Source organism: Bombina bombina, chromosome 9 (assembly GCF_027579735.1).
Source record: "Bombina bombina isolate aBomBom1 chromosome 9, aBomBom1.pri, whole genome shotgun sequence".
NCBI lineage: Eukaryota > Metazoa > Chordata > Amphibia > Anura > Bombinatoridae > Bombina > Bombina bombina.
Genome location: NC_069507.1, coordinates 101079591 through 101095828, shown reverse-complemented (window position 1 = coordinate 101095828; position 16238 = coordinate 101079591). Strand labels below are relative to the sequence as shown.

General features: G+C 36.9%; 1 protein-coding gene across 1 annotated transcript in view; it reads left to right on the top strand.

The window, feature by feature from the left end:
• TNKS1BP1 (tankyrase 1 binding protein 1) overlaps nt 1–16238 on the top strand; it is a 127373-nt gene that overhangs the window by 72284 nt on the left and 38851 nt on the right. The window lies entirely within an intron of this gene.

Here is a 16238-nt window from a genome sequence, read left to right as displayed (position 1 = left end):
AAGAGATTAGAAAGTTACTTAAAATTCCATCATGGTGTATCTGAATCATGAAAGAAAAAAACATGAGAAGTAGTGTATTTTAGAAATCATGTGAGAAAGGCTGTGCCAGAGAGGAATGAGAGACAGGTCCTGTGAGAAAGGCTTTGCCAGAGAGGAATGAGAGACACGTCCTGTGAGAAAGACTTTGTCAGAGAGGAATGAGAGACACGTACTGTGAGAAAGGCTTTGCCAGAGAGGAATGAGAGACACGTCCTGTGAGAAAGGCTGTGCCAGAGAGGAATGAGAGACACGTCCTGTGAGAAAGGCTTTGCCAGAGAGGAATGAGAGACACGTCCTGTGAGAAAGGCTGTGCCAGAGAGGAATGAGAGACACGTCCTGTGAGAAAGGCTTTGCCAGAGAGGAATGAGAGACACGTCCTGTGAGAAAGGCTGTGCCAGAGAGGAATGAGAGACACGTCCTGTGAGAAAGGCTGTGCCAGAGAGGAATGAGAGACACGTCCTGTGAGAAAGGCTTTGTCAGAGAGGAATGAGAGACACGTCCTGTGAGAAAGGCTTTGCCAGAGATGAATGAGAGACACGTCCTGTGAGAAAGGCTGTGCCAGAGAGGAATGAGAGACACGTCCTGTGAGAAAGGCTTTGCCAGAGAGGAATGAGAGGGACATATCCCGTGAGAAAGGCTGTGCCAGAGAGGAATGAGAGACACGTACTGTGAGAAAGGCTTTGCCAGAGAGGAATGAGAGACACGTACTGTGAGAAAGGCTTTGCCAGAGAGGAATGAGAGACACGTCCTGTGAGAAAGGCTGTGCCAGAGAGGAATGAGAGACACGTCCTGTGAGAAAGGCTTTGCCAGAGAGGAATGAGAGACACGTCCTGTGAGAAAGGCTTTGCCAGAGAGAGACACGTCCTGTGAGAAAGGCTTTGCCAGAGAGGAATGAGAGACACGACCTGTGAGAAAGGCTTTGCCAGAGAGGAATGAGAGACACGTCCTGTGAGAAAGGCTGTGCCAGAGAGGAATGAGAGACACATCCTGTGAGAAAGGCTGTGCCAAAGAGGAATGAGAGACACGTCTTGTGAGTAAGGCTTTGTCAGAAAGGAATGAGAGAAAGACATCCTGTGAGAAAGGCTGTGCCAGAGAGGAATGAGAGACACCTACTGTGAGAAAGGCTTTGCCAGAGAGGAATGAGAGAAAGACATCCTATGAGAGAAAGACATCCTGTGAGAAAGGCTGTGCCAGAGAGGAATGAGAGAAAGACATCCTGTGAGAAAGGCTGTGCCAGAGAGGAATGAGAGAAACAAATCCTGTGAGAAAAGCTTTGTCAGAGAGAAATGAGAGAAAGACATCCTGTGAGAAAGGCTGTGTCAGAGAGGAATGAGAGAAAGACATCCTGTGAGAAAGGCTGTGTCAGAGAGGAATGAGAGAAAGACATCCTGTGAGAAAGGCTGTGCCAGAGAGGAATGATAGAAACAAATCCTGTGAGAAAAGCTTTGTCAGAGAGAAATGAGAGAAAGACATCCTGTGAGAAAGGCTGTGTCAGAGAGGAATGAGAGAAAGACATCCTGTGAGAAAGGCTGTGTCAGAGAGGAATGAGAGAAAGACATCCTGTGAGAAAGTCTGTGTCAGAGAGGAATGAGAGAAAGACATCCTGTGAGAAAGGCTGTGTCAGAGAGGAATGAGAGAAAGACATCCTGTGAGAAAGGCTGTGTCAGAGAGGAATGAGAGAAAGACATCCTGTGAGAAAGGCTGTGCCAGAGAGGAGTAAGAGAGACATCCTGTGAGAAAGGCTGTGCCAGAGAGATAGAAGAGAATGAGATGGACACAGATTTTGTAAGGAGTTTGGTCAGAAAGAGGCCAAGGGCTTCATTCTCTTAAGCTCTCTAGTCTAGCAAGGTTATCTTGGAGGTCTCATCAGTACTGCAAGGTCCCTCAAAGAAGTTTAAAAAGGCAACTTTTAACTTAAAGGGACATTAAACCCACAATTGTTTTTCATGATTCAGAAGGAGAATGCAATTTTAAACAACATTCCTATTTACTTTTATTATCTAATTTGCTTCTTGAGATATCCTTTGTTGAAGAAAAAGCACTGCACATGGGTAAGCCAATCACACAAGACATCTATGTGCAGCCACCAACCAGCAGCTACTGAGCCTATCGAGATATGCTTTTCAGAAAAGTATATCAAGAGAATAAAGCAAATTAGATAACAGAAGTAAATTAGAAAGTTGTTTAAAATTGAAAGCTCTATCTAAATCATGAAAGAAAAAAAATTGGGTTTCATGTCCCTTTAAGGGCAGTTTATTTCCCTATGCAGGGTTCTGGATGTGAAGAAGAGGCACATATATTACAATATAATACTCCAAAAAGGCTCTAAATATTTTGAGTGATTTTTTTTGTGATCACCAGGCCCTAAGTAAGAGGGGAAAAGCCAGCGGCACTAACTAGGCAAGGTAGTTATCAGTTGAGCCTAGTATTAAAGGGACTCTAAAGCTAAATTTAAACTTTCATGATTCATATAAAGCATGCAATTTTAAACAACTTTCCAATTTAATTTGATTACCTAACTTTGTTCTGTTGGTAGCCTTTGCTGAAAAGCATACCTAGGTAGTCTCAGGAGCGGCAATGCTCTACTGGGAGCTAGCTGCTGATTTGTAGCTGCAAATATATGCCTCTTGTTATTGGCTCATCAAATATGTTCAGCTAGGACTCAGTAGTGCATTGCTGCAACTTTAATAAAGGATACCAAGGGAATGAAGCACATTTGACAATAGTTAAATGGAACTTTGTTGAAAAGTGTATGTACTATCCGAGCCATGAAAGAATAATTGTGGGTTTCATGTCCCTTTAATGCTTGCCCTGTGATATAGAGCGCATAAGGGCCATCCTATCAAAAAGGATTAGGCTGTTCCAGTTTAGGGTGGTAAGAGAGTACTGAATGGGCATGAGAGGAAGATCCATAAGTGATGTAGAAATATGGGAAAGGTAATGATTGACCTATCCAAGTTCCTTAGTCTATATGAACAGCTTAGTGATGACTTGGAAGTCAATATCTCATGCTTATTTGCAGTATCTGGTTGCACCAAGGATGTTTGCTTGCACACAGTGGGGCCGAATTATCAAGCTCCCGAATGAAGCTTGATGCCTCTGTTTCCGTGCGAGCCTTCAGGCATTTATGAAGCAGCGGTCTAAAGAACGTTGCTCCATAACTTGGCCGCCTGCTCTGAGGCTGCGGACATCAATCCGCCCAATCCTACACAATCGGGCTGATTGACACCCCCTGCTAGCGGCCAATTGGCCGCGAATCTGCAGGGGGCGGCATTGCACAAGCAGTTCGCAAGAACTGCTTGTGCAATGATAAATGCCGACAGCGTATGCTGTCTGCATTTATCGATGTGCGGCGGACATGATATGCTACATCGTATCATGTCTGCTCGCACTTTCATATATTGTCCCTAGTATCTGGTCCCTAGCAGCACTAAGGAAAGAGAGAGAGAAAGAAATAGAGGGGGGAGAGAGAAAGAGAGAAATTAATATTTTGCATAAAAATCTTCATGTGTGGCATGATGTGAATAAGGCATAAAGATAATTCAGGGCTATGTTTTGGAATATAAAGTCAGGATTTACTAGGAAAATTATATTCTGGGCTGGATAAAGAGAAAGTCCTCCTTGTTTTTAACCTGTTTAGACACAGTATGTTGTGCCTGCAGGTTCAGGTTCCGTACCTCTGATATATTTTATTCTTCTATTGGCTGCACTGTGTAAGGATCCGAGCTTTCAAGTCTGCCTGAAACCTAAGTTAAGAAGCAGCGCTGTGGCTTAACTTTTCCGCCAAGTTACGATTGGGATGATTGACATCCCCTGCTAGCGGCTGATTGGCTGCGAATGTTCAGGGGACGGCATTGCACAAGCATTTCTTGTGAAATGTTTGTGCAATGTTAAATGCCAACAGCGATGCTGGGAAGACATGATTTGCTACAGCGAATCATGTCCGCCCAGTCTTTAATAAATTGACCCCATAGCCTCAAGCTGTTTTTCCTTACATTGTCTGCAGCAGCACAGGCAATCAGAATATTCTGCCCTTTACCTGGTTTTTATTTATAGTTAAGGATGGGTTATGAATTTTAAAAAAAATTATTTAAAGGCTTACGAATACTGTCTTCTAATATACAGACATATTAAAGCATTAAAAATAGATTAGCCAAGATGTGTATATTTTGTCAGGGTTACTTTTACCAGGGTGATTCATGTCACAACTAGTTTAAATATACAATAATATTTAATTTATTGTGTCCATTATTTTTTAAACTCCTTTATAAAGGTGTGCACTAATAATGATGTTACACATTAACAAATTAATATTCTAATATTATACGTGTAGGCGGTTTGATTTTGGCATAAATTGAATAGTACGGGAGACACATGTTGTCAATACATGCCCTGTTTTAATCTGCAAATAAATTAAAAACCTTACATGTAATATGACTTTAGTTGATTAATGTGAAATTTGTGCTCATAGTGCATTACACCATTTTGCAAATATTAAAGTGAAAGTCAACCCTAGCGTTTTTGAAACGCTAGGATTGACTATTGAAACAAATAAAGAAGACTTTCATTCATGAAGTATAACATACTTCATGCAAAAAGCTTTTTTATTTGTTTCAACCGATCGCTAATTACACTCAGTGCAGTTCGCTCCTGCTGTCAGAGAGCAGGAGTGAGCTGCACTGAGTGTAATGGCGCGGTCGGGCTGGGCTGTGACTATACAGCTGGCCAAATGCGCTCTGTGATAAAAACAGACCCACTCAGAAGAGCACAGCGGGTCTGAAAAACAGTATTTTTTAATAAACATTCACAGGCAATATTAGATTGCATAAAGCTAGCGCTAATATAATGTTATATAATTCTGCACTATGTGCAGAATTATATAACATTATTTTATAGGTTTACTGGCCCTTTAAAAGAAGCATTGATGTAAGGGAGGAAAGCATAATTCTGTCACTTTATAAATTCCTGGTAAGACCTCACCTTGAGTATGGAGTGCAGTTCTGAGGACCAATTTAAAAAAAAGACATTGCAGAGTTAGAAAAAGTTCAAAAAAGGGCCACAAAACTAATAAGGGGAATGGAGAATTCAAACAATGAATAGAGGTTAGCGAAACTGAGGTAGTTTGATGCATTAAAAAAAAAACAATATTAGTCTACCATCAAAAAAGGGCAACCAAATTACCTCACAAAAACACAAATAACACAAACAACTAAGTTTAGAATTATATTTCAGTTTTTATTTTTGATGTGTATGTTTCTACTTATCAAAATGGCTAAAGCTTGTGCTGTGTTAAGTTTTTTATGTTTGCAAGTTTGAATAAAAATTGTAGTTTTTTTGCCAAGTTAATTAGTTTCTGCCTGAGCAGTCAGAAAGTCAAATTGGCAAAGTTAACTGTATAACTATTTAAAAGGACATGGAGATCAAAGTTAAAAGACATTAAACACTTTGAGAATGTAATATAAAATGTTTAATTATGTGTAGTTAAAAAACCACAACTTTGCATGTACTTTTATTATTTCTTTTGTGTTTTCCACTTCTGAGAGTTGCACACTGCAGAGTTCACAAGCTTATCCCTGCCCCACATCTAACAACCCTAATGGACTTCAACAGAGATAATAAGATATGAAAGTACAAAACAATGGATATTTTGTTAAAAAAAATTACAGTGGTTAGGTGTGTCCCGTAAAACACCTCTAGATTGGCTCCTCCAAATTAGGCAAGTGGTGGGTGTAGTTTTTCTATTGAAAAATAATTGCAGCAGGTGTTAATGGATTAATAATAATGTACACTCACCTAGTAAGTTATTTTTTTTCAAGACAGCTTAAAAACATCTTTTAATTACAAAATGTTTACCCTTTAAACAATTATGTCTCACATATAGGGGCCAATTTATCATAGTGCGAGCGGACATGATACGAGGTAGCGTATCATGTCCGCTGAACATGGATAAATGCCGACAGCTGTCGGCATTTATCTTTGCACAAACAGTTCTTTGTGGATTGCTGGTGCAATGCCGCACCCCTGCAGATTTGCGGCCGCTAGCAGGGGGTGTCAACCCGATCGTATTTGATCGGGTTGATTTCTGTCCGCGGCCTCAGAGCAGGCGGACAAATTATGGAGCAGCGGTCTTTAGACCGCTGCTTCATAACTTCTGTTTCCGGCGAGCCTGAAGATTCGCGCGGAAACAGGGGCATCCACCTCCATATGGAGCTTAGTAAATCGGCCCCATAGTGTATGATTTATATATATAAAATAAAATATAAATACTTTTATTAAATGCTGCTATTTCACTTGGTATCATTAGTTGAAATTAAACTAATTTTTCCATGAGAGAAAAGGTAGATTAGCTCAGGAGTGTGCATGTGTAATACACACAATATGGCAACTGTGTTTGCAACAATGTTTGCAACAATATAGTCAAAATTAAAGGGACAGTTTACTCAAAAATGTTCTCCCCTTTAATTTGTTCCCAATGATCCACTTTACCTGCTGGAGTGTATTAAATTGTTTACAAGTATTTCCATTACCCTTATATTGGCATTTGAATTAGTTTATTTAGCCTGTGGTATCCCCACCTATTCTAAAAGTTTTTGGCCTCGAGGCCAAGCTGTATAATCACAGCCAGCAGACGAAATTACACTCCCAGTGGGGTATAGAAGAGATAAGGTAATAAAATGTTAATTTTCCTTTGTTCTCTCCAAGTATTGGTGATTGGTTTATGGACAGATATAAGATAAAGAAGCAGGTGATATGTACACAATGTGATAAAGTAATGAGTAGGGATGGGCGAATGTTTCTAAAAATTCAAAATTTAAAACAAATTTTGATACATTCGTTCGTTCGAATCGAATTTCGAATGTTTATATAACATTCTAACATTCTATTTTCGAATTTTCGTTTTAAAATTTTTCAATGAAATCAAAAATATTCATTTGAATAATAGAATGTTTAGCTATTTATTCATTCAATTTCAAAATGTAATATTCGAATGTCACATTTGAATTCGAAATAGTATTTCTAGTCTAATACTGTGTTTTTTAAATGTAATATTCAAATTCGAATGTGATATTCGATTCAAATGTGACATTCGAATTCGAAATAGTGTTTCTAGTCTACAATTGTGTTTTACAACTGTAATATTCGAATTCGAAATAGTGTTTCTAGTCTACAATTGTGTTTTACAAATGTAATATTCAAATTCGAAAGTGACATTCGAATTCGAATGTGACATTTGAAAACTGTAAATAACATTCGATAATAGAATTTTTAAGAATATTCGTTCTTATCAACATTCTATTATGTAAATCGAATTTCTACAATAACATTCGTTCTAACATTCAAATTCGAATATAAACACATTCGCCCATCCCTAGTAATGAGATCTGATTATATATACAAGCTCAACCCATTTTATTAGGTTGTGGCTTCAAAACACAAAATCAGCTAATTCATATACACAAATAAGCCTTAAAAAAACAAATCTCATACATTTTATACTCTGCAGCTGGTAAAAAAGTAATTGGAAACACATTAAGGGGAAAACAATGTTATAGTATACTGTCCCTTTAAGCTTTTATGATTCAGATAGAGCATGTAATTTAAAACAACTTTACACATTTCTTCCATTATCAAATTTGCTTTATTCTCTTAATATCCTTGTCTATAGCTGTCTAAGGCAGAAGTGTCTATTATATCTATGTATAACATTGCTTTAAAAACAGCTGCCAGATATCTAGAGACACGTGCACACTCATGAACTTACCTAGGAATACTCTTTAACAAAGGATACCAAAAGAACTAAGCAAATTTGACAACAGAAGTTGTTTAAAATGTCAAGCTCTATCCAATCCATGAAATAATAATTAATAAGTTTGACTTTATAATGTCCATTCAAATACATGTAGAAGAGAAAAAAAACTAAATTATTAAGCCAGGTATCTATTTTAATGAAAAGGCTTTTCAAAATATTGTGTATGGGTTTATTATTTTGTTAGTCTGAACATTTTAAGTTGCAGGGATGCATTTTTTATTTTTGTGGGCCCTAGGTTCATTTGCTTTTGTGGGGCCCCCCTTCCCCCCTCCTTTTTTAAACAAGAGAAGACTGTTTCTACCAATGACACTTGGCATGAATGGTCTGGGACTGGATGATGTCACCTCTCTCTATCCAATAAGAAGGGGCGGTGTCATGGTGACAGGACCAAACAGCTTAAGAAGAGAAGACAGCTTTCCGTTTGCATAAGACATGAAGAACTTACCTCGTGTTTTCCTCTCTTTCTTTTCAATTTTCCTGGGCAGTTAAAGGGACATTAAACACTTAAAGGGACAGTCTAGGCCAAAATAAACTTTCATGATTCAGATAGAGCATGTAATTTAAAAAAAAATTCCAATTTACTTTTATCACCAATTTTGCTTTGGTATTCTTGGTTGAAAGCTTAACCTAGGAGGTTCATATGCTAATTTCTTAGACCTTGAAGGCCACCTCTTTTCAGAATGTATTTTAACAGTTTTTCACCACTAGAGGGTGTTAGTTCACGTATTTCATATAGATAACACTGTGCTTGTGCATGTCAAGTTATCTGGGAGCAGGCACTGATTGGCTAGACTGCAAGTCTGTCAAAAGAACTGAAATAAAGGGGCAGTTTGCAGAGGCTTAGATACAAGATAATCACAGAGGTTAAAAGTATATTAATATAACTGTGTTGGTTATGCAAAACTGGGGAATGGGTCATAAAGGGATTATCTTTCTTTTAAAACAATACACATTCTGGTGTAGACTGTCCCTTTAACAAATGCTACATAGAATGATGCTTTCAAAGAAAACATTAGTCTGAGAATAGCATGCAGATGTATCTTTTAAAGTTTCATTAGTTGTTTAAATATTGACAAAATAAGTGTAAAGTTTTAGTGTCTATAAAACAATGAGAGTTGTCATGTTGTAACTTAGGTTACCTTCTCTGTTGTGACCAATTAGTGACAGTTATAAATAGGTCATTAGAGTGTGCAGCCAATGGCTGTGTGTAATATAACAGTGTTCTGCACTTCCATTTTTAAGAGGAACAGAAAAGCTCAAAATTTCAGAATGGAATTACAGGAAAAGGGGACAAAATAAATAATTAAAGTATATTGTAGAGTTTATATATATATATATATATATATATATATATATATATATATATATGATTTATCATTTTATATTACTATCTTAAAGTGTTTAATGTCCCTTTAAAAATGTAGAGGCCCTAGGCACTGTGCCTATTGGATGTCAGCCCTGTATATCAGTTCTGCATGTTAATAACAATATGCTACTTACAAACATATGCAATAGAGAGCTTTATATTACTCTTCATCAGGAATTATTTTCAGAGAATTATAAAATGATGAGATGTCACCATGTCAGCTTAGGTAAAAAGTGTTTTCACTTTTAAGTGCAGTAATTTTGTGGAATTTAAATCTGAGGTCTGGATACAGTAGATATTTTTATAAGTGATTCAGTGAAAAAGGCTTTTCAGAGCCTGGCAAATAACGTGACATAACCAGGAAGTTGTTCCAAGCAGAATTCAGATTGCTAGTTTTTCCCTTACAAGGTCATCTGTTTTGTATAGTTACTTTCTAGCATTCAAGTAGAAATTCCCAGCTTCAGCTACAAGCCTTATGCTATTGCTCAATATCAGTGCCCTGTAGAACAGATGCTATAGGAAGATACAAGCCTACATTATCTCTAAGCAGGGTTGGAAATGAATTATTTTTTAAGTGCAAATTATCTTTCGAAAACAATTAATAGCAGCATTTGTACTGAAGCGACCTGAGGTTGTTACTTAGCAACTTCTACCAAGGGGTTAGATTACGAATGGCGCGGTAACTGTTGTGTGCGAGCGAAAAGGGGTTTATCGCGGCTCTTTGCATGCGTTGGAAGTAGTGCACGTATCAATAAAGTGTTTAAGTGTGTATTTACTGTATATATTTCACATGCCAATGTTCTTCACATAGGGGACTATCTTCTAAGTATTTTTAAATAGATATTTCTATATATATGTCTGTATATATCTATATCTATATATAATCACATATATATATATAGATATTTACAGTATTCATACCCCCCAACTGTCCCGATTTTCGCGGGACAGTCCCGATTTTAGGGGTCTGTCCCTCTGTCCCGAGTTGCTAGCCATCTGTCCCGATTTTCCCCAGGCATTTAAAAAAAAAAAAAAATTTTTTTTTTTTTTTTAAATTCTATTGGGCCCATACTCAGAAGCAGCTGGCTTTGCTCTCACAGGGTTAGATACCTGTTATATTTCCTGTGGAAAAGGAATGGTGTGTGGGTTAAGCAGGAGTAATCTAACCCCTGGTGATAATACTAGCATGCCTTCAGTTTTATACAATGAGTAGTGCTAATACCAGGGTAACAAACAGTGTAACGAACAGTGGCAGCCGCAGACTGCCAGCTAATGTGCTTGCCAACCCCTGGACCCCATACAATGAATTACAGATACCCATATATGATGTAGTGTGTGTCTATCTGTATCCAAAACTGTGTGTGTGTATCTGTATGTATAAGTTTATGCTATGTAGTGTGTGTGTATGTCTGCATGTATAAATGTAAGCTATGCAGTGTGTATGTGTATCTGCATGTATAAGTGTGTATCTGCATGTATAAGTGTATGCTATGTAGTGTGTGTGTGTCTGCATGTATAAGTGTATGCTATGTAGTGTCTGTGTATCTGCATGTATAAGTGTATGCTATGTAGTGTGTGTGTGTATATTCATGTGTAAGTGTATGCTATGTAGTGTGTGTATCTTCATGTGTAAGTGTATGCTATGTAGTGTGTGTGTGTATCTTCATGTGTAAGTGTATACTATGTAGTGTGCTACTGTGCATTTTTGCTGACTTTAAAGGCCAGAATTTAGAATATTAATGGGGAATGCAGAGAGCAGTTTTAAAGAATTTATTATAAAATGTCCAATTAAGATAAAAATATTTAGCAATGTCTGTGCAAATGATAATTAAATACATAGCTCACATAGCCATACCAATGGTTTGAGCTTGTGTTTGATTTGCTGCCTAAGTGTATTAAAATCTATGAATTTATTAATAATTTTATTTATATTACTTTGGTTTTATGATTTTTTTAAGCCCCGCCCACATATTTTTTTTTGCGGGGGGGGGGGTGTCCCTCTTTTGAATTTTGAAATGTTGGGAGGTATGGTATATATATATATATATTAATCCAGTCTTCAAACCAACTCACCAGATGCCAGCGGCCTGGTTGCAAAGATATGATTCAATATAGTAACAAACGATTGCACTCACAGGACTTTCACAAACCAAAAATTTATTGTTTCAATTTTTTTTTTGGTTTGTGAAAGTCCTGTGAGTGCAATCATTTGTTAGTATATATATATATATATATATATTATAATAGATTGTAAAATAGTGAGACAAAATCAAATTATCTGAATTAAAGGCTCCTCACTAGCTAGCGCACTCCTATAATAATGCAGAACTAAAATAAAACTGATTAGTATACTCAGATGCCACAATAAGTATATGTAGAGGTAACAAAATGATATAATGATATAAAACAACACTCTTTAAAATCTTACAATAATTAGGCTGACCATATTGCCGCTTTAAAAAGGGACACATGAAAAATACATATGTCAGGGCTGTTTTCAGGGCTGTTTAAAGAAATGGTTTTGTATAAGAACCCTCACATATGTATTTTTCATATGTGTTCCTTCTTAGAGCGGCAATATGGTCAGCCTAACAATAATACAAAATAACGTTCTCTTTAATGTGTACAAAATCTCACGTATCCAAAGGTTCTAGGAGGTTGTGATGTCAGAGGAGGAGTTATATTTCAAACTGTAGCACAATCCTGGAGTCCGGCTGTTCTCACTGGCCTGACAGCCAAATCAGAGGGAACAACAAATTCTATAATAACAAAGGGAGAGAGCGCACAAGAAGACTCTAAGTGCAGTATGTTTATTACAAAACGGTACAAATAAAACTGTAGCCCCAAACCCTCTTTCAGAGCTACTCACAGGATTCAACCTCAAACATGTGAGGTATGTAATAGTAATCAAGCAAGCGGGATATACCCGAATCAGTGTCCTCACTGTAATCAGAAAATGTCCACTGAAAACGTTCACTGAAATAATCTTTCAGGCGCTGTTAAATCTTGCCCACCCGTTTTTTAGTTCTCAAAGGAAAACGAGCTCCTGTCCGATTTTGCTCAATACAATCCACTAGATAAAACTAGTGCGATGACGTGAAGGGGGCGTGCCTGACGCGTTTCCCGGACGTAACTCCACTTCATCAGAGGCAATATACATCTCCCCCTTTTCTCAATATTAACATATATCAGATATATAAAGAAATATATATTTATGAATAAAAAGAATATGAAATATTCATATTTCATGTCGGGTTGGCGCACTTGAGAAAACACAATCAGGTTTGCGCGAGTAAGGGTGTTAGGTTTTTTCCACTTTTCACACTCCATTGAAGGCTATGGGGAATACGTTAATGCAGTTGCGATATTCAATCTTTTGCTTCTTGCGCACTTGAGAGAAATGTATTTACTTTTAACTTGTAACACGCATGCAACTCGACACGCAAAGCTTTCTTCTAGCTGAGTAAACAGGCGAGGGGGAGCGCAAAATACCGCTCCACTCATAATCTAGCACAAGATGGTGTAAAAGACTTGTTTTGTGCTTGCATCCTTCAACTCTGATCAATCCAGCCACAAAAGATATGCACATATATATTTTTTAAAACTTGCATTAATCTCATGCAACAAGTTTAAAGTTAAAGGGGTAGTCTAGTCAAAATTAAACTTTCATTTTTCAGATAGAGCAGCAATTTTAAGAAACTTTCTAATTTACTCCTATTATCAATTTGTCTTTGTTCTCTTGCTATCTTTATTTGAATAAGCAAGAATTTAAGCTTAGGAGACGGCCCATTTTTAGCTCAGCACCTGGGTAGCGCTTGCTGATTGGTGGCTACACTTAGACACCAATCAGCAAGCACTACCTAGGGGATGAACCAAAAATGGGCCCACTCCTAAGCTTATATTCAAATAAAGATACCAAGAGAACGAAGAAACATTTATAATAGGAGTCAATTTAGAAAGTTGCTTAAAATTGCATGCTCTATCTGAATCATGAAAGTTTAATTTTGAAATAGACTAAAACACAACTTTTATTTTACTACTTATAATTAAACATTGTATAGTACAATTTCACAGGGTAAGATTACAAGTCGTGCGTTATGAGTTTTCACAGGGTAAGATTACAAGTCGTGCGTTATGGTCTTTTTGCAATCAATTTCCATTGTGCAGGTATTACAAGTCTTGAAAAATCACGATTGTGCGCACGCATTTGCTTTTTACGCCACAATCCTTTCCGTGCTCCAAGAGATGTAGTTAATGGTTTTGCGAAACTTAAAAGTTTCACGAAACAAAAATACATTACAAAGTACAGTTACACTCATATTAACACTGTCTAATAACAATTATTTTTAAAAAAATATTGCACACAAAAGTTATAAGGGATCAAAGATGCAATCTCGGGTGTTAGAAAAAAAGCTGACGCAGTAATTATACATTGACATACAGAGAAACGTATATATATATATATATATATATAAATATATATATATATATATAGAGAGAGAGAGAGAGAGAGAGAGAGGGAGAGAGAGAGATATGTATAGAGATATGTTTAACTATGGAGATAAAGAAAATATTTCACATTACAATCTTATGCACATTAAACAATATCTCAGAGGGATTTTCAATGAGATATTTGCATATAGATCTCGAGATATGTAGACATATATATATATATATATATATATATATTCATATACATATCTCGTTATAAATAAATATATATATATATTTATATATATATATATATATACTAAAGACTAATATTAAGATAGATATGGTATACAAAATTTCGACAAATTGAGTATAAAGAAAAGGGATTTCAGCACTCTTTTAGGAAATAGTCTTATTTAAATTTATTTCAGAATAAAGATCTATAAATGGCGGACTCCAGCCCTATCAATGGGCAGAATACCTACACATCATAGACATACATTAAAAATGAAACAAAAAATCACACATGACTGGCCAGTCTTATTATAATCAATTTAGAATTTGGTATTGACAACCAAATAAAATCACATCAATGCAGCACTAAACGCTGCAAAAAACTTTCAAGCGATTATAACAAAGTAGCAACAAATACATCAAGCAAATTTTGCCATCTAAGGCAATCCCCCTTCCTGAATATAGTATAACTTCAAAACAGGTTATGCATAGTAAAACTATGCTAGCATAGTCATTGTTCCATCTAAAGATGTTGCACCAATATTATTTTGCACCAGTTCAACAGAGCTAAGAAAGATGAAATGTAAATTCACTTTACCATTTCCATGGCAGTGTCCGTTATTAACTGTTGCTCTTACCACCAATGTGGGCCTTTATGTTCAAAGGTAAAGGGTCGTTGTTATCAAACCTTTTGCAGAGCCGTGTGTTAGTTAATCTTTCCTGTTTGTTCCATACCTCTCGATGCCGGAACAGCCGCGCTTAACTCGGCGTCTCCTCACCTCTCCTAGGCTGTAAATCATCCGAGGCAACCTATTGGAAACAAATATGCACAGAAGCAGGCCGTGCACTGCATCCGGGGTAACTTTCAGATTTCCACTTTTACTTCGGTCAGCTTTTCGCTTTTTGTTTCCGATTTGTGGTGTCTTTTTTCCTTATTTTCCAGGAATACCTCTAGGACACAGTAAGTAGCTGTTCACTCCTCATTTGCCTTTACCAACTCGGAGGTTTCTCAGCTGTATCTTGTTTTCAATCAGGAACCGGCTCTTGCAGGTAGACTTGTACTTTTTTGATAATGGTGCTTACTGAAACAATGCAATCATACTTGGGGACTGCTTTTTACGGTCAGTCTGTGTGACTTCTTTAGGAGCTTGCCAACGTACGTTTCACCCCTTGTTGCTCCAAACATATCGGGGCTTCCTCAGGGCTGATTTACTCAGGTACAGGTGCTTTGTTTAGTACCCTAAACCCCGCCTCCCTTTGTTACGTCATGGGGGCGTGTAGTAAAAAAGTTTACTTAAAACTGCTTTACATATAAAGGTATTATACATCATATTCCTTTAACATCTAAAACATATTAGCATTTTTTAATGCAGACCTGACGTACAGGAATAAGCATCTACCATGTCATTAATTTTAACCTACACAGTATCCCTAGAGAAATGAAGCAAACTCTAGTCTTTCATTCAGACCTCTTGGATACCTTGTTTTTAAAACATAGATCCAACGAGTCTCTTTCTGCAGTAATACTGTGTCGTTATCACCTCCTCTGTTGTTCACTATTCCTTTATCTATTGCCATTATTTTCAAGTGTGAAGCATTTGATTGGTGAAATTGAGTGAAGTGTCTTGCTATAGTAGTGTCTCTATTATGTGAGATATCGTCTCTATGTTCTTGAATCCTATCTTTTAGGAATCTTTTTGTTTTTCCTACATAGAATTTGGGGCATGAACAGTGTATTAGATAGACTACACCAACAGAATTGCAATTGAAAAAATATTTAACATCATCATTTTTATTATTGCCTGCTGAGAATTTTTTGACTTTTTCCATATACGGGCAATACACACATTGACCAGATGGATAATTACCTTTAACTCCTCTATCCTTTCTGAGCCAGTCTGCACTAGATGGACTCTTACTATACATGCTTCTTACTAAATGATCTTTTAAATTTGATGATTTTCGTGCTACCATTAGAGGAAATGTTCCCACCTTTTCTTTTATTTTTTCTTCATATGTTAGGAGATGCCAGTGTTTCTGCAAGATAGACTTAATAGTACCCCACTGGCAATTGTAACCTGAAATGAATCTTATCTTTTCGTTTTGAATTGGTTCATCTTTCATTTTATAGAGTACTTCATCTCTATTTAATCTGTTGACTTTTGAAGCTGCCCTGTTGATACATTTTTAGAGTATCCTCTGTCTAAAAATCTTGCTTCCATCAAATTTGCATGTTTCACATATTTATTTTTAGATGAGCAATTTCTTTTTAATCTAAGTAATTGCCCAAAAGGAATCCATCTTTTCAAATGATCAGGGTGACTGCTTTGTGCCTGTAGGATACTGTTAGTCGCTGTT